We start from the raw sequence: 21,419 nt of genomic DNA on the forward strand, positions 1-21,419 counted from the left end.
GATATTGCAGGTTTGGCTGCAGATCACTGCAATAAAATGAATATCACAGTAAAGCAAGAAACACATTTTTTTTCGCTTCCCAGTGCATATGAAAGTTATGTTTATATTATACTGTAGTCTATTGACTATGCAATAGCATTATGTCTGAAAAATGATATATTTAGCTTAATTTAAAAATAATTGGCTAGAAAATGCTAATGGTCATCTGAGACTTTAGTGAATTGATGTCTTTTCTTTTTTTTCTTTTTCTTTTTTTTTTTTTTTGGGAGGGGGTCTTGCTGTGTTTCCCAGGGTGGAGTACAGTGGAGTGATCTTGGCTCACTGCAACCTCTGTCTCCTTGGTTCAAGCAATTCTCCCTGCCTCAGCCTCCCAAGTAGCTGGGATTATAGGTGCCCCACCCCAGTGCCTGGCTAATTTTTGTATTTTTAGTGGAGATGGATTTTGCCATGTTTGCTAGGCTGGTCTCAAACTCCTGAGCTCAGGTGATCTACCTGTCTTGGCCTCCCAAAGTGCTGGGATTACAGATGTGAGCCACCGCGCCCGACCTGATATCTTTTTGCTGGTAGAGGGTCTTACAATGATGTCGGTGACTGCTGACTGATCAGGAACCTGATGCAGGTTGCTGGGGTGGCTGTGGCAATTTCTGAAAACAAGACAGCAGTATTTGCCGTATCACTTGACTCTTCCTCTCACAAAAGCTTTCTCTGTATCATGAGATACCGTTTGATAATATTTTTCCATTAGTAAAAACTTTCAAAATTGGAGCAGTCCTCTCAAAATCTGCCACTGCTTTATCAACTAAGTTTATGAGTATTGTGAATGCTTTGTGGTTATTTCAACAGTGTTCACAGCACCTTCACCAGGAGTAGATTCCATCTGAAGAAACTACTTTCTTTGCTCCTTATCTGCTCAAATTTGGTCACAAGATTGCAGCAATTCATTCAACTCTTCAGACTCCACTTCTAATTCTAGTTATCTTGCTGATTCCACCACATCTGCAGTTACTTCCTCTACTGAAATCTTGAACTCCTCAAAGTCAATTATGAAAATTGGAATTAACTTGCTCCAAACTCCTGTTAATGTTGTTTATTGACATCCTCTCATGAATTGCAAATGGTGGATCCTTTCTAGAAGGTTTTCCATTGACTTTGCTCAGATCCATCAGAGGAATCACTGTCTATACGGTCATAGCTAGCTTTACACATGCAATCCTTACATAATATGACTTGAAAGTTGGAATTACTGCTTAGCTTACATAATGCAAAATGGATTTGTGTTAACAGGCATGGAAACAACATTGATCTCCTTGTACATCTGCAGCAGAGCCATTGGATGACTAGGTGCCTTGTCAATAAACAGTAATATTTTTAAAGGAATCTTTCATTCTAAGCAGTAGGTTGCAATTTGGGCTTAAAATATTCAGTAACTCAGACTTTAAACAGATGTGCTCTCACCCAGGCTTTGTTGTGCCATTTCTAGAGCACAGGCAGAGGAGATTTAGCATAATTCTTAAGGGCCCTGGGATTTTTGGAAGGTGACGTCAACCTAAAGTTATCAGCTGCTTTAGTCCCAAACAGAGTCAGCCTGTCCTTTAAAGCTTTGATGTCAGACATCACTTGTCTTCTCTAGTTATGGAAGTCCTAGCTGGCATCATCTTTGAATAGCAGGCTGTTTCTTCTACATTGAAAATCTGTTGCTTAGTGTAGCCACCTCATCAATGATCTTAGCTAGATCTTCTGGATAACTTGCTGCAGCTTATCCATCAGCAGTTCCTGTTCACCTTACACCTATATGATGTGGAGACATCTTCCCTTAATATTATGCTAGCTTCAACCTCTTCTGCAACTTCCTCACTTCTCTCAGCCTTTATGGAACTGAAGAGATTTAGGGCCTTGTTCTGGATTAGGCTTTGGGAATATTGTGGCTGGTTTGAACTTCTTTCCAGGCCATTGACACTTTCTCCATATCAGCAATAAGGCTGCTTCACTTACCGTTTTTGTGTCCACTGGAGTAGCACTTGTAATTTCCTTTAAGAGCTTTTTCTATACATTCAGAACTTCGCTAACTAATGCAAGAGTCCTAGCTTCCAGCTGTCTTGGCTTTCAACATGCCTTCCTCACTAAGCTTAATCCTGTCTGGCTTTTGACTTAAGGTGAAAAATATATGACTTTTCATTTTACTTAACCACTTAGTGGCCATTGTAGTATTTTTAATTGGACTAATTTCAGTAGTGTTATATCTCAGGGAATAGGGAGGCCCAAGGAGAGGGTAACCACCAGTTGTGGAGCAGTCAGAACACACATTTACTGACTGAGATTGCTGTCTTAGATGGGCATGAGTTACTGTGCATCAAAACAATGGCAATAGTAAGATCAAAGATCACAGATAACCTGACAGATAGAATAATAATGTAAAAGTTTGAAGTATTGCAAGAATTACTAAAATGTGACACAGGCATGAAGTGAGCACGTTTTTGGGAAAAGTGTCACTGATTTGCTTGATGCAGCATTGCCAGAAACCTTCAATTAAAAAAAAAAATCACAATATCTGGGAAGCACAATAAAATGAGGTATACCCGTTTTTGTCTTGAGGTGTTAAATACTAAATTATGTATAATCAAGGATGAATTCTTTTAATGTATAGTGCCATACCTGGGTAGCTATATCTGGGATTCTTGAACAGGCAGTTTGGGACCAAATTTGTTAGTGAGGAAGTAGCCAACTAATAACAAATAAAAATGGTGTTTCTTGGCCTCATTTGTAGACTCCATGCATGAGGCTTTACATACAACTTTTTTTTTTTTAAAGAGAGGGTCTCACTGTTGCCCAGGCTGGACTTGAGCTAAAACTTTCAATATCTATCTTGCATCATATTCTTTTCATGCATAAAGTACTTAAAAAAATCGATACAGGACAGGTATGACTGTCTGTCATTAAAAAAAAAAAACATTTATTTATTTATTTTTCACATTCACACAGTTCCAGCCACTCTGCAACTGCTGCCTGTCTTAACTGTGGTTGATGCAAGGGTGTACTGCCCAGATTGCACCTTTCAGGACCAAGGAGCTTGTTTCCCCAGCTACCAGAAGGATCACCTATGGACTACTCATAGCCAAATTCTTACCCAAGATTAGCCCTTAGCTGAGAGAACCTGCCACATCCAAGATTATGCTCCTTCCCTGGTTGGCCAACATTTGGTGACTGGTGGGTCCTGGATAGAATGAGCTAATAACCTCATCTCAATTCAAGACAAATTTGTCAAAGGACCATTTCAGCTCCTTAGGTAAGGGTGCTGGGCCCTATTTTTATAGTAGATGCTTATTGTTCTCCATAAAGTTGTTTGCCAAGTAGTGTGGGAGGTAACCTTCCATCTGTCTCTCTGCTCCACTCTGAAATCTTCCAGTACGCTGAATGAAAGTGATTTTGCAGAACCCATGTGGCATGGAATAAAGAGCATTATGTGGCATGGGATCCCAGAGACTGAGAAGTACAGAAGACAGTAAGCCCTCTGGGAATTGAGAAAGACTTTGGACTTTGACAAGGCAGGGATTTGTAGGGGTTTAGAGTCATTTATCCACATGTTAAGGGACCTTAACACCTGGTTTGCATATATAAGGCAGCTTTTCTGTGAGAGATGCTGTTCATAAGAATTCCCCTTCTCTATGCTCCCAGTCCATAGAGAAGGTCTCTCTCTCTCTCTCTCTCTCTCTCTCTCTCTCTCTCTCTCTCTCTCTCTCAGCTGAATTCTTTGAGGATGGAGATTTAATCTTACTTATCCTAATATTCTCAGGACCTTGTATGGGACCTGGCATAGAACAGCTATTTAGTAATTTAATGAATGAATTAGGTAATTTACCTCTTTACTTCTTTAACAACCTTGATCATGTTTCTTGCTTGTAGATCTGTTTCAAGTATTTATTTTGGCCAATTGCTGAGCATGGAGCTGTGCTCAGCACTGAAGAAAGCAGAGCCAGCAGTTTTTTCTTGCCTCTGACAGGATCCAGACTTCCCTTTTTGCTTCTACGATCTGTCAATTTGCTACATGAGCTAACAGAAGCTGTCAGTGCAATGGGTAATAATTTAAGTTACATGCATAATTCATTTCTAATTACACAAATACACCTTTTACACAGCTTTATGTCATAATGTTCTGGCTTTAAACGACAATGTAAATACATTTCAATCACGTTTTCATTAGGATTGAATTACTAAAGATGAATTAAAACACGAGCAGCTCTGATCTGCAGAATTAAACTTCTAGACGGCCTATCCATCCATTTAAAAGGGTGTATGACAGAGGAGCAAGTGAAAAAAATCTGGCTGGCATTTCATTTGAATGGCTCAGTTATGGCCTACAGTCGCACTGCCTGAGCAACTGTGTCCTAATATTATGTTGGCAGGATTAAAATTTTGACTGTGACTCACAGCAAACAATATGTATAGTCAGCATATGGCTTTGTTTTTCTAAATTGTTCCTAAATTAATGTGTTGCATACTAGAAGGATTTGTAGATATGCTATTTTGGTATTCAAGGAAGGCTTCAATATGACTTGGTAGAAAGGGATATTATATTGTCTTACCTTGTATAATATAAATATTTTTGGTGTAGGCCAGTTTCCTATGGTACTTTTCTATAACTAGCCTGTGTTCTTTCCTTCAAACCATTACAAACTTCTACCCCTAAGATACTTTGTTGTTCTCAAAACCAATACCTATTCAGAATACAGCTTTTATAATGTAAAAACTAAAAAAAAAAAAGTTTCTTATTGACAGACAATAGATTGTTGGAGTTTGTTACACTTTCTTGAAAACCTGAAGTGTTCAGTATTATTTAATCTTTACAATTGTTTTTTAGATTTGTTAAAAAATTTTTTTAGTAGGAAGATTAAAAAAGTAGAAGTCAAAGCAGACTAAAATTAATTTTTTATTTTTATTTTTTGAGGAAATATCAGCAAAATATTGAAGACTTTTTTTTTTTAAGTAGTTTAAAAAAATACAACATCATAGATGTCTACAGCATAAAGATTCTGGCTGGGCCTGGGGGCTTATGCCTGTAATCCCAGCACTTTGGGAGGCCAAGGCAGGTGGATGACGAGGTGAAGAGATTGAGACCATCCTGGCCAACATGGTGAAACCTTGTGTCTACTACAAATACAAAAATTAGCTGGGTGTGGTGGCATGTGTCTGTAGTCCCAGCCTCTTTGGAGGTTGAGGCAGGAGAATCGCTTGAACCCTGGAGGCAGAAGTTGAGTGAGCTGAGACTATGTCACTGCACTCCAGCCTGGTGACAGAGTGAGACTCCATCTCAGAAAAAAAAAATTTCTTTGTACCTGCAATATGTTTATTTTCATGTATTTTTTTTTTTAAGTAGAGATGGGATCTTGCAATGTTGCCCAGATTGGTTTCAAATTCCTGGCCTCAAGTGCTCAGGTGGTTTTCCTGCCTCTACCTCCCCAAATCTTGGGATAACAGATGTGAGCCACTGTACCCATTCCGTTTTATTATTAAAAATTTCATCTCTGGAGGCATGCATAGTTAATGTAGTATTATAGATCAAATCAGAATTTGAAATTGGGAGTTAGAATCCTTTCTGAGTATTTATTTCGGTTGTGTCTGTGAGAGTGTTTCTGGAAGAGATTAGCCTTATAATCTTCTTTACTGAGTAAAGAAGATTCCTTTACCAACGTTGGTTTGTATCATCCAATCTTTTGAGAGAAAAGGCAGGGAGGGAAAATTTGCTCTCTGTTTGAGCTGGAATATCTATCTTCTCTTATCCCCTGATGCCGGAGCTCATAATTCTCGGGCCTTGGGACTGGGACTTACTATCTTTGTCCATTTGAGGTGCTATAGCAAAATGCCTTAAACTGGATAGCTCATAAACAACAGAAATTTGTTTTTTACAGTTCTGGAGGGTGGGGAGTCCACAAACAAGACACCAGGAGAGCCAGTGTCTGGTGAGGGCCTGCTCTCTGTTTCATAGATAGCACCATGTAGCTGTAGCTATGACCTCACATGGTGGAAGGGGCAAGGAGTCTCTCTTAGGCCTCTTTTATAAAGGTGTTAATTCCATTCATGAGGACTCTGCCCTCATGACCTAATCACCTCCCCAAGACCCCACCTCCTAATATCATCACAATGGTAATGTGGTTTCAACATATGAATTTGAGAAGGACACAAACATTCAGACTATGGCAATCCCTTACTCCCTTCTCAGGCCTTCAGACTCAGACTGGGATAGCAGGCTTTGGAACTTCTTGCCTTCCATAATTATGTGAGCTAATTCCCAAAATAACTCTCTCTATATATATCTATATAACTCTTTCTATCTATCTTCTATTGGTTCTGTTTCTCTAGACAACCCTGACCAATACAGAGGTATACCATTGTTTAGCATCTGAGTGGAACAAAATTACAACTGCTACAGTTGTTTAAAGAAAACCTATAGGAATATCAATCTAATGCTTCCATCTTTTACATAAAAATGTAATGATGCTAAGTAAAAGTTTAGTATTTATAAACCTCTGTTTATTATGTATGTAGTATGGCCATTATGGACTAATGTAAATAAATGAGATAAGATAGGATCAAACATTTTCTGAAGCAGACCAAAATGAACATGTGAAAATCAAGTGCTTAAAACATTAGATAACCTACGTTTATTTAGCTCTTTACAGTTAAGTGGTTTGCTCCTCACAACAATGCTAAGAGCTGAACAGAGCAAACACCCTATTATCTCCATTTTACAGATTTAAGGCTTACAGAGATGAAATAATTATTCAAGGTAATTTAGTGACAGAACTGAAGCTTGAACACCAGCCTCTCTTTTAACTCAGAATCTGAAGTTCTTTCCAGTGTACTGTCCTGCCTTCTCTGATTTTACCATGCCAGGTTACTGAGACAGGTATACATGTGAGAAGAAAAATGAGCTAATGTGAGTGTTTCATATCACATTCTCTTTTCAAGTGAATTAATTGAAGGATTGGGTTTTGGATTAGAGCATGGGGATTTAATGAGATCTGACTCTTATGATCTGGAAATAAACTTTCATGTTCTAACCTGACAAATGAAGGTAGAAGACTTTATGTAAATCAATTATTAGACTTGGGAATATGATGACAGTGAACTTTTATTTTTTAAGGGGGTACAAGTGTAATTTTGTTACATGAACAGTGAACTTTAGAAGTCTTCTGAAGTATTAGTACTGTGACACATATTTTACTTTACTGAAATTGTTTATTCAATAATACTTACTGACTTATTTTCTGTGCGACAGATACTAGGGAGCAGTAATGCAAGAATGACTGAGGCATAGCCTTTTCCCTCAGAGAGTTTTTGTTTTATTAGGGTGGACATACACATAGATGATTTTAATGTGCTCAGGCTACTCTGAGATCACAGCAGGAAGGGCACCTAACAATGACTCTGGGGTTCTGGGAAGGTTTGTCTTGAGTCAGTGACACCCAGCTTCCTCTAAAGGGTGAGTCATTTCACAGGATGGGGGTTGGAACATGGCATGGGAAGGAGGTGGAAGACTATCTCAACATATTATCCCTCATTTTTGTTGTTAATTTTTATCTTGATAGAAATATTTGGTATATACAGATGTTCATCCTTTCACAGAACAATAGGCATGGTATTTTACAACTGAAGCAGTTGATTTGAATCCTTTCTGCTCAGATCGCTCAAACTCACAAGACAAAATACAAGGTCACAAAACACTGGGCTGCATCTGGCTTTACGTTTACTTATTTTTAAGAAAGCATACACACCAGGCAATGAGAAAGCATGGATTGCAAAAGCAGAGTGGAAGTCTTATGAATCCAGGCTAGGCTTCCAAATGTCCCATTCACTCTGTACTGAGGATACATGTGGTCATCTGAGACAAGACTGAGTGTGTGTGGAAAACCACCATTAGTGGGACCCATCAGCTCTGGGATTCATTCAGCTTTCATTCTTTGTTAAGGTGGGAAACAAAAAGTATATATGGAGGTCAAAATATCCCTTTCATTTTTGTTAATAGCTTACTTGATTGGCTTGGCTTTACATCTGTTACCCAAGTGGGTTAATACTGAGCTCTGTCCTGCCCATGAAGAAATGTTTCCCAGGTAAGCTTCAGGGTTTGGAGGCACAGACGTTTGTGTGTTTTGTTTTCTTGTTGTTGTTGTTTTTGATATAGGATCTTGCTCTGTTGCCCAGGCTGGAGTTCAGTGGCACTATCGTAGCTCGCTGCAGCCTTGAACATCTGGGCGCAAGCTATCTTCCCACCTCAGTCTCCTTAGTAGCTGAAACTATAGGCATGTGCCACCGTGCCTAATTTTATTTTATTTATTTTTTTGTAGAGACAGAGTCTCACTATGTTTCTAGGGCTGGTCTTGAACTCCTGGCCTCAAGCATTCTAGCCGCCTTGGCTGGGATTACAGGCAAGAGTCACTGCGCCCTGCCTTGAGAGCTTGTGTTATCTACAAGCAAACTAATTTCCAGGAGGAAGACGGTGGAGCTATTTCCCTCCTTTTTTTAAAAGAGGAAAAATTTGCATATCACAAATCACCATTAAAAATAATTTATTGAGGTGAAGCTTATATAACATAAGATTGATTAAAGTAAACAATTCAGTCGAATTTAGTACATTCACAATGTTGTTTAGTGTCACCACTGTCTTATTCCAGAACATTTTCATCACCCCCAAAAGAAACCCCATACCTGTAAGCATTTACTCCCAGTTCTGGGATGGACTGTGACCATCATGGTCCCTTTCATCTTCTGCTCTAAAACAGCAGCAAGAGGAGGGCAACTGAGCTTTTGAGGCTCTGTAGAGGTTGTTCCTCAGGGCCATGAAAGTAGGGTTGGGATGGGAGTGACAGCACACTGAGCCAACTTCTAGTCCATCCTTCATCCCACCTGCTGGTTGTCAACAAAGAGTTCCAGTGACTTCTACTGCAGGCCTATTTTAACTTTCCATTTGTATTAGTCAGGGTTCTTCAGAGAAACAGAAACGATATGAGATCTCTCAGTATACATATATACTTAGAGAGAAATTTATTTGTTTTAAGAAATTGGCTAAAAAGATTGTAGGGGCTGGCAAGTTGAAAATCTGTAGAGTATGCCAGCAGGCTGGAAACTCAGGCAGAATTTCCATGTTGCAGTTTTGAGGAATTCCTTCTTCTGGGAACCTCGGTGTTTGCTTTTATTGCTTTCAACTGATTGAATGAGGCCTACTCACATTATAGAGGGTAATCTGCTTTACTTAAAGACAACTTAGTACAAATGTTAACCACATCCACAAATACCTGCATGGCAACCTCTAGACTAGTGTTTGACCAAATAACTGGGCACCATGGTCTAGCCAGGTTGACATAAAATTAGTTATCACATCATTTACTCTTATTTATTTTATGTTAAATTTATAGCAGCTATGTAGTACTCATTGTGTGCCAGGGACTTTTTTATGCTTTATGAATATTAATTCTTTTAATATATTTATGCTTATTAACAAGGATCCATTATATGTGCATTAGTACAAATCTTAGTGTAAAAATATAAGTTCATGACTCGTTAGTATGGTTCACCAAATCCTTGTTTTTTCCTCTTATTTATATACCTTTTGTTCATGCTTCATCTCAGTCACTAAACCTTCTTATTTGGACTTATTTCTCTGGGTATCCTCTAATGGCTTTTTCCTAAACTGTGCCCTTTCTCCCAGCATTCTTAGGCTCCCTGCTGCTATTATGTGACTGTAATTGTCAGAGAACTTGTAATATAGGGGCTTAAGTGAGGCAGAAGTTTATTTCTCAGGTGGAAGTCTGGATCTGCAGTCTGGGCTGGTGTGGTAATTTCAGTCACTGGGAACCCCAGCTCCTAGCTTGTGGTGGTTCCCCAATCCCTATTATGCAGCTTCCACCTTGTGGTATACACTGGCTCCAGCAATCATATTTGCATTTCAGCCAAAGGAAAGAGAAGGAGAAGCCTTCATCTTAAGGGCTCATTCTCAAAATTGCCTACCACACTTTCATGTACATCTCATTGATCAAACTAATCACATGCCAAGGTGGAGATATTCTTGATAAATTTGCCAGAGAAGTCACTCTACCTTCCAAGGGCGAGGGTGAAACAAAGACTGCAAAGGGAGGCCAGGAGTTATATAAACTGAGCTCCCTTCACCAGAAAGGTGGGCAAGAAGCACTACCCCCTGACAATGGACAGTCAGCACAATTTTAATGACACCAATGGATGTAGAGCTATTCACTAGGCAGAGTGTGATGGGGAGTGTGGTACCTAATAAGCTTTGAAGTAGTTTGTAAGAGAGCTTCACAAAGATGGTTGTTATACATAATAGGCTATTTTTTTCTTTGGCATTGTAGAATTTTTTATCAAGTTTTGGAGTGAGTGATTATTTATATGATTGTTATTTAATCTGTCATAATGAGAGCAGCAGTAATGCTGATGGCCTGTGGCTTATATCAGTGCTTTAGAAACGTTAACAAGTAATGACTATTTTCTACTGTTAGCAATAACCGTGAGAATAGTGTGTCATGTTAACCTTTATCCAAATCCCATTCATATTTTAAATTTCAGTCACTCGCAAAGCATACACAACTAGCTTTATTATCTGAAACCAGCTGCTCTAATCTTTCTTCCTTTATTTATTCAGACCTCTACCATAGGAGGGAGCCATCAGGGAGGAGCCTTGTGTTTTCATCATGAGGCCTCATTAAACATAAGGTTGGAATGTAGCCAGATTTCTCCCTGTGTTGGCCTTGGAAATCAGTTTCTAACTCAGGGGACATCAAACAGGGTGGCTCTAAGGCGACCAAGAGTGATGCTCTTTTTTTTCTTTCCTGGCCTTTCCTGTTCTCTTCTACTCAGTGGCTAAACTAACTTAAGCCAGCTCATGTGTTATTCCAGAGTTCAGAGGCAGTTAGGAGGAGCCACAGCTCTGGCAAAGTGAAGGGCATGCCAGCTGGAGTAAGGGACTTGGTTTATCACACAGAGCAGCCACTATCTTGCTCAGTCTAATGATTGATGAGAAGTTCCTGGGGCAGAGATTAGAGAAACTAGGAGTGGGCAAGTGTAAGAAAGCAAGAGTGGGGTGAATGGTGTGGGGCCAGACACCCTGTTCAGACCCCAGTTCATGGGCTGGTTTGTGAAACCAGGTTATGGGGCTCTCTGAACCTCTGGCTCAATCCTGAGGTGCCTGGGTGTGTCTGTGGAAGGCCCGTGGCAATGCCTAGGGTGATGGAAACATGGTACCTAATACTAGGGTACCTACTTCTGATCATTTGGTAATTTTGCTTTTAATTACTTTTAAAAATTATTACTTTTTTCCCCTCAATCTTCTCTCCCTCAGAATATAAGTTAAAAATTTCACAATGGCCTCCAGGCCTAACACGATCTAGTTCCATTATCTTTCTGACCTCATCTTCCCATCACTAACTACACTTCATTTCCACTGTCCCCCTTGCTGTATCTTAAATGCTGAGCGTGCTCCTGCCTCAGTTTCTCCCATGGTGTCCTAGAGCCTAGCCCATGGCAAGTACCAGCTCAGCAAGTTGTTGAGAACTTGAAGAATGGTCAGTGGTGTCCAACCTTTCTATAGAAACAAAGGGAAATGTGGGACAGGAAAAGACCGTTGGGTAAGTACAAACACTTTCTCTGTAGTGGAGGCACTAAAACATGGCTCTTGAGATCAGTTACATATATTGTCATATTTTTTCAGAGATAAAATTCTTAGAAGTGGTTATACCCTTAAAATATAGGAAAGAGCTACAAGATTCAGAGGGTTAACCAAATGCCAGAGAGCATTGCTGTCCATTTGTTTTCCATACACTGTGAACTACCATTGATTGCAGAATTACAGCCTTAAGAAACATAATGGGCAATAGAGAAGGCTCTGGTGCCTGTGTATTGAGATGGGATTGAAATCGATAAATTTTTCTACCACCTGCTAACAATACATACCCTTTATAAAACTTTCTAGTCCCTTTAATAAATTAATTTGGGAAACAAACACTGTAAATTCCCCCTCTAATCTTGGAATTCAGTAACCTCCAGTATTTAGTTTCCATGTAATAAGTTAACCTCCAAAGGGTGGAAAAGTTTTTGGAAATCCTTGTTTAGAAAGCATTGCAGACAGGAATAATTAATATATAATTTAACATTTGATGAGACAGCAAGTTCAGAATGATTACTCATTCAAGTTGAAAGGGAGATATACTGAGAATCTAATTACAGGATAATATTTTAAAAGTACCTATATGAGACTTACCATTGAGACATGGTTACTTCACTCACTCTCTCTGTAGCAAAGTAGACCTTTGGCATTTCTGGTCTTCCCCAGCTCCTGATCCACAAAACTTCAGCAACAAGGCTCGATGGGAACTCACACTGTCCTGTCTAAGCATGGCAGCTTTCTCAGTAAGACATCAAGGAAATCTGGCTCTGGTTACTGCTTTGAACTAGACTAGAAATTGTTTCCACTAACTGTGCTGGGGATCGCTCCACCATGAATATATTAAATGGTGTTGCCAGACAGAAACAAATAATGAAAAGCTGCTTTATTTATCTGAAAGATCTGCAAAAGCTCTGGAAAATTCAGAGCTTAGAGAGGAATCTTACGGACTTGCTTCTTATGAGAAATATTACCATAAAAATATCACTCCTGTCAATCAAAGAGGGGAAAGCTGTTTTCAGATATAGGAGGGATGTCCAGTGGACTAATGGTTTGTATTATTCTGGGCTTAAGAAGGACTTCATATTTGAAAAGTGATGTTTGCAGCAATTTTGTCCTATCCCAAAAGAACCAGAGTTGTCATCTTAATTAGAGAAGTAGAAAGTCAGCATCATTGCAATATGATGTTCAAAGCCCTTGGCTTGGAATTAGTAGATCTGGAGGTTCTAGTCATAACTTTCCCATTGATTTGGCTTCTAATTGTATGGAAGTCTTAATTTTTACACTTTAATAATAATGATTCATTGATGCTTGCTAAAAGCTTTATATGTATTATTTCATTTATTCCTCATGTCAATCCTAAAACATGGGTATTATTATTATCCTCATTTTACAGGGAGGATACTGATGCCTAGAAAGGTTAAATGCTTCCCAAAAGCACAATGCTAAGAAGCTGGATCTAATCTCAGGTTGATGTGGCCATAGAACCATAGAACTTGTTTGTATGCACCAGACTTAGATTCATGAGCTAAATGAAAATGTAAGGCATATCTTATAGCAGTCATCAGTGTGATGGACTGTGGGCTTCTACCTTTTATGCCAGGATCACTTGCTCTCATATTAAGATATATTTACCAGGAACCTGATCTCAAAAATGTAAGGATTTAGGAGCTTATGGAAAAAAACAAAAAAAGGATAAATGATAAGCAGAAAAATTAAGCCTATTTGCTAATAAATTTTAAAAAGGTTATATGTAGTAGATTTTAAAGAAGTAATTGTTACTGAGATTACCCACGAAAAAGATTTATTGTTTTATCTAATTATTTTTCCTGATTAAAGAACGTGGTGATCAAGAAATATCGGTAGGTAAGTTGGAAACAAAACAAAACAAAAAGCAAAAGGGAAAATACTATGTTGTGACAATGGCCTGCTGGTGGCAGCAACAGATCACAGCAATTGTCTCCCATCGCATCAGGAATTCCAGGCATGTCTTTAAGCACACAGCTTCCTGTTTTTATAAGATTTCAAATCACAGGCTGCTGTTATGATGGTTATAAAATCTGGCAAATCATTCTAGCTATCAATATGACTGACAGGATTATTTTCCACAGCATTTTATATTGTCAGAGTTTTACACTTATTTTTTCCCTATGGGTTGTGTCAGTAGACGGGGTTGGGTATTAAATTATTAATTAAATGAAAAATGAGCAAACTTTAAAGCTTGGTGGAAATAGTCTATTGAAATCAGTGGCACCTTAGTTATTAACTTCTGATTTGTAAGATTAAATAGGTTTAATAAACAGACTTTTGCACAGAATTATTTGTTTTTTCACTGAATGTTTTGCGAGACCTCCAGTAATAATTTTTCAGTTCTCCATAAACATTATTAAAGTATTTTTCGACTTAAATGGCTTTGAAACACACATTAATGTTTATTCCATAAGTGGTAGAAAATGAAAACATGTTTTAGTTGCTTTATTCATGCCTGAGGAAAGGCCCATAAAGAGAAATTCTCAACTGCTGCTGTGCCTGAGCCTCTGATGAAGGCCAGCCTCTGGCCACCAGGTGGAGATGTTGATTCTAAAGTGCCTTGGGGGCCCAGGTGTAGAAAGGTCATATGGATGAACAGTGATGCTTTGACCTGGATGTACGGTCTGGGTAGCTTAGTACTGGAGGTTTTCAGACATCTGAGCCTGGTTTCTGATTCTAGGTTGAGAAGAGTGTGTGCTGCTGAGGAAGACGAGTTAGAAGACCCACTCTTATTATTAGTACTGTGTCAGCAGACCTCATCTGGGTTCCTCTAATGGAAGGACCAAATACTGAGGCTTCCAGAACGCTAAGTACCTTTTAGGTAAAACGGGATCTGCTTGAAAGTTGGGCCTGGAAGGAGCCCTTTATTGGGAGAAATGTGATCGACTTCCCTGGACATATTAGGACCTCAGTCATTCTTATACCTTGAGATGTTGATGGCACCAAGTGGGTGCTCAATATAGCTGAATTAGATGGATAAACGAGTGAATTAAGCAAATAATAAAATGCAAGAGAACTCCTTTCATTTCTTCAGTAAGAAGCTCTATGTCTCATCTTATTCATTTATTAGTTCACTTGCCATACAGTGTTTGAGAACTTACGATGTTCTAGGTTTTTTTTAAAAAACACTGAAATTCAGAGATGCTTATTTTCATTTCTGCAGATTCTATCATCTGTAATTTTGGTGTGAGGAATGAGTTAGGAATCTAAATTTTAGAAAATGGTTGCCCAATTATAACAACACTTAAATAATCCATTATTTCCCTGTTGATTTTTTTGTTCTTGAACAGTATTTTAATAAACATGGATTTCAAGATTTATTATTATTTAAGAGATCAAATTCCTCTGTAGTATCCTTTTTCAGTATTTTATTGGTTAATCTATATCAGTTATTTTTCTGGATGAATCTTAGAAATATTTTTCAATTGATTTTGAGAAAAAAATGAGATAATTTACATATAAAATGTCTCTCTAGATATTCATGTCTTCTTTTTTGTTTCTAGGAAATGTTGCTTTGTTTTCATGTAGAAGAAAACATCCCTAAACATCACTGGCTTCCATGATGAGTTTATATCTAGGTGCTCTGTCATCACCTCCTCAGAGTAACCTTCCTAACCAATAACCACATTATTTTTTTTTGTGAGTTTTTTTTGTTTTGTTTTGTTTTTAAGAAACAGGGTCTCACTTTGTTGCCCAGATTGGTCTCCAACTTTTGATCTCAAGCAATCCTTCTACCTCGGCCTCCGAAAGCACTGAGATTACAGGCATGAACCAGCGTGCTGGGCTGAATCCATGCTAATTGGATAGCATACTGCCCACACCTGCATAAATATTTTTCTCCATTTTTTTTTTCAAGGCAAGGTCTCACTCTTGTTGCTCAGGCTAGAGTGCAGTGGCATGATCATAGCTCACTGCAGTCTCAAACTCCTGGGATCAAGTGACCCTCCCAGAGTGCTGGGATTGCAGGCATGAGCCACCACACCTGTAATTTTTTATTGTGTTAAAATACACATAACATGCCCCCAGTTTTTGTGTTAAAATACACATAACATTTACAATCTTAACCATTTTAAGTGTACAGTTCTGGTTCTGTGCTATTAAATACATTTATAATGTTGTGTAACCATCACCACCATCCATTTCCATAATTCTTAAAAATTTTTTTAAAATTTATTTTATTTTTTGAGACAGTGTCTTGCTTTGTCACCCAGGCTAGAGTGCAATGGCATGATTTTGGCTCACTGAAGCCACAACCTCCTGGGCTCAAGTGATCCTCCCATGTCAGCCTCCCGAGTAGCTGGGATTAAAGGCGTACACCACTGTGTCCAGCTAATTATTGTGTTTTTTGTAGAGACATGGTTTTGCCCTGTTGCCCAGGCTGATCTACTGGGCTGAAGCAATCTGCCTGCCTCAGCCTCCCAAAGTGCTGGGATTCTAGGCGGGAGCCACCACACCCAGCCTAAAATTTAAAACTTCTAAAAGAGAGTTTCATATTACTTAGGCTGGAGTGTAGTGGCTGTTTGCAGGTGCAATTATAGTGTACTACATCCTCGAACTCCTGAGCTCAAATGATCCTCCTGCTTCAGCCTCCCAAGTTGTTGAGACTACAGGCACACAGTACCACACCTGGCTTCCATAACTCTTTTTATCTTGTAAACCTGAAACTGTACCCATGAAATAACAACTTCCCATTTCTCCCACCCCTCAGCTCCTGGCAATCACCACTCTACTGTCTATCTCTGTAATTTTGACTGCTCTAAGTACCTCATATAAGTGGACTTATATGGTATTTGTCTTTTTGTGACTGGCTTATTTCACTTAGTATAATGTTGCCAAGATTCATCTTTGTTGTAGCCTATGTCATAATTTCTTTCCTTTATAAGGCTAAATGTTATTCCATTGTAGTATATACCACATTTTGTTTATCTATTTATCTGTTGATGGACACTTAGATTGCTTCCATGTTGTAACTATTGAGTAACTGCTATGAACATGGGTCTACACGTATCTTAAGACCCTGTTTTTAATAATTTTGGGCATATACCCAGAAGTGGAATTGCTGGATCATATTATGGTTCTATTTTTAATTTCTTAAGGAACCGCTGTGCTGTTTTTCACAGTAGATGTACCATTTTACATTCTTACTAACAGTGCAAGGATTCCAATTTCTCTACACCTTCACCAATACTTGTTTTCTGTTTTTTTTTTTTTAAATAGTAGCTATTCTAATGGGTGTGAAGTAGTATCTACTTGTAGTTTTGATGCGCATTTCTCTAATGATTAGTGATATTGAGAATGTTTTCATGTGCTTATTGGCCATTTATATAACTTTGTTGGAGAAATATCTATTCAAGTTCTTGGCCATTTTAAAATTGGATCTTTTGTTGTTGAGCTTTAGGAGTTCTTTATATGTTCTGGATATGAATCCCTTGTCAGGTATATAGTTTGCAAATATTTTCTCCCATTCTGTAAGTTGCCTTTTTACTCTTTTTATTTTTCATGCACAAAGTTTAAACATTTTCTTGAAGTCCAATTTGTCTATTTTTTTCTTTTGTTGCCTGTGCCTCTGGTGTTATATCCAAGAAATCATTGTGAAATTCAGTGTCATGAAGTTTTGCTCTATGTTTTCTTCTAAAAGTTTTATAATCTTAGGTCTTACACTTAGGTATTTGATATATTTTGAGTTACTTTTCGTAAGCAATGTAAGGTAAGGGTCCAACTTCCTTCATTTGATTGTGGATATCCGGTTATCTCAGCATTATTTGTTGAAGGGATTATTCTTTACCCATTGAATGGTCTTTACCCATTGAATTGGGTACCGCTGAATGGTACCCAATTAAAAATCAATTTACTATATATATGAAAGTTTGTTTTTGGACTCGTAATTCTAGTCCATTGATCTATACATCTATCCTATGTCATCATCACATGTTATAATTACTGTAGCTTTGTAGTAAATCTTGAAATCAGGAAGTATGAGTCTCCCAGCTTTTTTTTTTAGATATTGTTTTGGCTATTCAGGACCCTTAAGCTTCCGTATGAATTTTAGGATAGGGTTTTCTTTTTTTTTTTTTAAATTTATTTATTTAACTTTAGGTGCATACTATATCTGGCATTTCTCCCCATGTTATCCCTCCTCACCCTCCCCTCCTTCCCTACCCCCCGCTGTCTCTCCCCTACCCACTCCCAACTGCCCCCAGTGTGTGATGCTCCTTGCCCTGAGTCCACGTGTTCTTGTTGTTCAACACCCACCTATGAGTGAGAACATGCGGTGTTTGGCTTTCTGTTTTTGTGTCAGTTTGCTGAGAATGATGGTTTCCAGACTCATCCAAGTCCTGGGTATTCTTTCTTTTGGTTTTTTCATGCTGTATTATCTTTAATTAACTACAAAGACCTTTCTAACATGTAACGTAGAGATTATTTCACCCACTGATTTGGCTGCCAGTCTCTTGTCTCTGTCTTCAGCAGTGGCTACCCTTGCCGATATAAAAAATGTTGGAGAGCCTGGTGATAAAGCTGTTGCCGTTGCCACCTTTCACATGAACCACATCAAAAGATCCAAGATGTCTTTTCTCTTTTGGTGCTCACACCAGTTTGTCTCAGATTAGCACTTCCAGGAACCATACATACATTACCAGCATCAAACTTGATGAAATCAGTAATCTTGCCAGTCTCCATGTCAATCTAAATGGGGTCATTCACTTTGATGAGGGAATCAGGGTAGCAGATGGTGAAAGCATCATATGTCACCAGATGAGGGATTCCTTTTGTGCTCACAAAGATTTTTCTCACTTTGTACACCTTGTACTTTGTCTCCTGGGGTGTAATAGGATGAACAGCAAAGTGACCCTTAGTGTCACAGATTAGATGGAAATTCTCTCTGGTCTTGTCAATGCCGATGACATTCATGAAACCAGCAGGATAGGTTACATCAGTTCAGACGTTGCCATTAATCTTCATGAACTGCTGCATGCAATCTTCTTTTCTTGGTCTCCTGTCAGGGCATACTAAAGTCAGTTTCTTATGAAAATAATGAGGAGAGACTCAGCTTGTATGGACCAGTGGATGTACAAGGAGCAGACACACCCATTAATTCATTCAGGATCCAATGCTTTGGGGGCTGCTGCCCACTTCAGATGCTTCTTGGAACCACAAGCTGACCACGCACAGTGTAAAGTCAGACTGAGCCAAAAAGACAATGATGAAGAAAACCTTTCTCTGGCAGACTGACCCGGTGTCCACCTGTCCTGGACTCTCAGTCTTTGTCTCTGGTCCACCTGTAGCTCTGGCCTGGGAGGAAAAGCCATTTCTCTTGGGGTTGGAGGATATTTGGCCAGGTCAGAGGTAGAGTCCTTCCTACCAGTGGCACCAGATATGCCCCCACCCAGCCCCCACCCTAGTCCAGCATTTGCTTTTTGCCCTGGAGCCTGGCTTGGCCAACCACAGAGGCTGCAATCCCTCTGCCTCTTCCCGTCAGTCCCCTGCTGGAGTCCCAAGACCTGAGACAGCTCCAGCTAAGGGAGGAAAATATGTCCCTGGATGGCTTTTTCTATTTCTGCCAAAAATGTAATTGGATAATAGGGATTGCACTGGATCTGTAGATCACTTTGGATAGTATTGTGACATTAAGTCTTCTAATCCATGAATATGAGATGTTTCTGTTATGTCTCCTTTATTTTAGCAATGTTTTGTATTTTTTGTCACATAAGTTTTTTACATCCTTGATTAATCCGTATTTATTCTTTTTGATGCAGTTTTAAATAGAATTATTTTTGTAATTTCTTTTTCCAAAAGGAACTAACTAGTTCATTGTTAGTGTGCAGAAATGCAACTGATTTTTGCCTGTTGATTTTGTTTCCTGCTGCTTTGTTAAATTCATTTATTAGTTCTAGCAGTGTTTTTGTGTGGAATCTTTAAGATTTTCTACAGATAAGATCGTATCATCTGGGAACAGAGATCATTTTACTTCTTTTTTCCAATTTTGATCTCTCTCTTTACCTAATTGGCCAGAACTCCATTACTATGTTACTATGTTGAATAAATGTGGTGAAAGCAGGCATGCTTTCTTTATTTTCTTTCTTTCTTTTTTTTTTTTTTTTTGAGACAGAGGCTCACTTTGTCACCCAATCTGGAGTGCAGTGGCATGATCTTGGCTCACTGCAACCTCTATCTCCCAGGTTCAAACAATTCTTCTGCTTCAGCCACCTGAGTAGCTAAAATTACAGGCACCTGCTACCATTTCCAGGTAATTTTTGTATTTTTAGTAGAGACAGGGTTTTACGGTTGGCCAGGCTGGTCTCCATCTCCTGTTCTTCTGATCTGCCTGCCTCAGCCTCCCAAAGTGCTAGGATTATAGGCATGAGCCACTGAGCCTAGGCTCTTTGTTTTCTTAGAGGAAAAGATGTTAGTCTTTCATCATTGAACGTGATATTCACTGTGGGTTTTTCATACATGATTTTTATTATGTTGACATAGTTTCCATTTATTCCTAGTTTGTTCAGTGTTTTTTTTTTAATTATGAAAGGGTACTGAATGTCAAATGCTTTTTCTGCATCAACTAAGATAATATGTTGTTTTTTCTTCATTCTGTTAATGTGTTGTATTACATTGACCAATATTTGTATGTTGAACCATTCTTGTATTCCTGGAATAAATCCCACTTAGTGCTGTTGGATAATACTTTTATGATGCTGCTGAATTTGGTTTGCTAATATTTTGTTGATTATTTTTATATCAGTGTTAATAAGGATTATTGGTCTGTAGTTTTCTTTTCTTACAGTGTCTTTGTCTGGTTTTTGGCATCAGAGTAATACTGACCCATAGAATGAATTAGGAAGTGTACCTTTCTTTTTAATTTTGAGATTAAAATTAAAAATCCTTCTCAAATCTTTCTTTAAAAATTAAAGAAAATTTTTAAAATTAAAAAATTTAAAAAATTTTTAAAAATTAAATATTTGAAAAGAATTGGTTTTAATTCTTTAAATGTTTGTTAGACTACACCCCTAAAGCCATCAGGTCCAGGGCTATACTTTGGAGATTGATTACTGATTGTCTCCTTTCTAGTTTTAGATCTATTCAGATTTTTCATTTATTCATGATTTAGTCTTGATACATTTTATGTTTCTAAGATTTTGGTCTCGTGCTCCTGACCTCGTGATTCACCCACCTTGGCCTCCCAAAGTGCTGGAATTACAGGTGTGAGCCACCACGCCCTGCCTCTGGTTCTTTAATTTGTAAAGTTAGATTGTTGATTTGAGATGTTTCTTGTTTTTTTAATGTAAGTGTTTATAGCTATAAATTTCTCCCTTAGCACTGCTGTCACTGCATTCCGTAAATTTTGGTATGATGTGTTTTTACTTTCTTTCTAATGTAAATATTTTCTGATTTCCCTTGTTATTTCTTCTTTGACCTATTGGTTAAGAGTGTGTTGTTTAATTTCCACAAATTTATGAATTTTCAGTTTTACTTTTGTTATTGATTTCTAACTTCTTCTCGTTGTAGTCAGAGTAGATATTTTGTATGATGTCTATCTTTTTAAATATGAGAGTTAATTTGTGGCCTAACATATGGTGTATTCTGAAAAATGTCCTATGCACACTTGATGCATGTGCTGTTGTTACATAGAATATTTTGCATATGTCTGTTAGATCTATTGGTTTGGATTTATTTCCCTGCCCAAATCTCGTGTTGAATTATAATCACCAATGTTGGAGGAGGGGCCTGG

The sequence above is a fragment of the Callithrix jacchus genome, chromosome 16, assembly GCF_049354715.1.
Source record: "Callithrix jacchus isolate 240 chromosome 16, calJac240_pri, whole genome shotgun sequence".
NCBI lineage: Eukaryota > Metazoa > Chordata > Mammalia > Primates > Cebidae > Callithrix > Callithrix jacchus.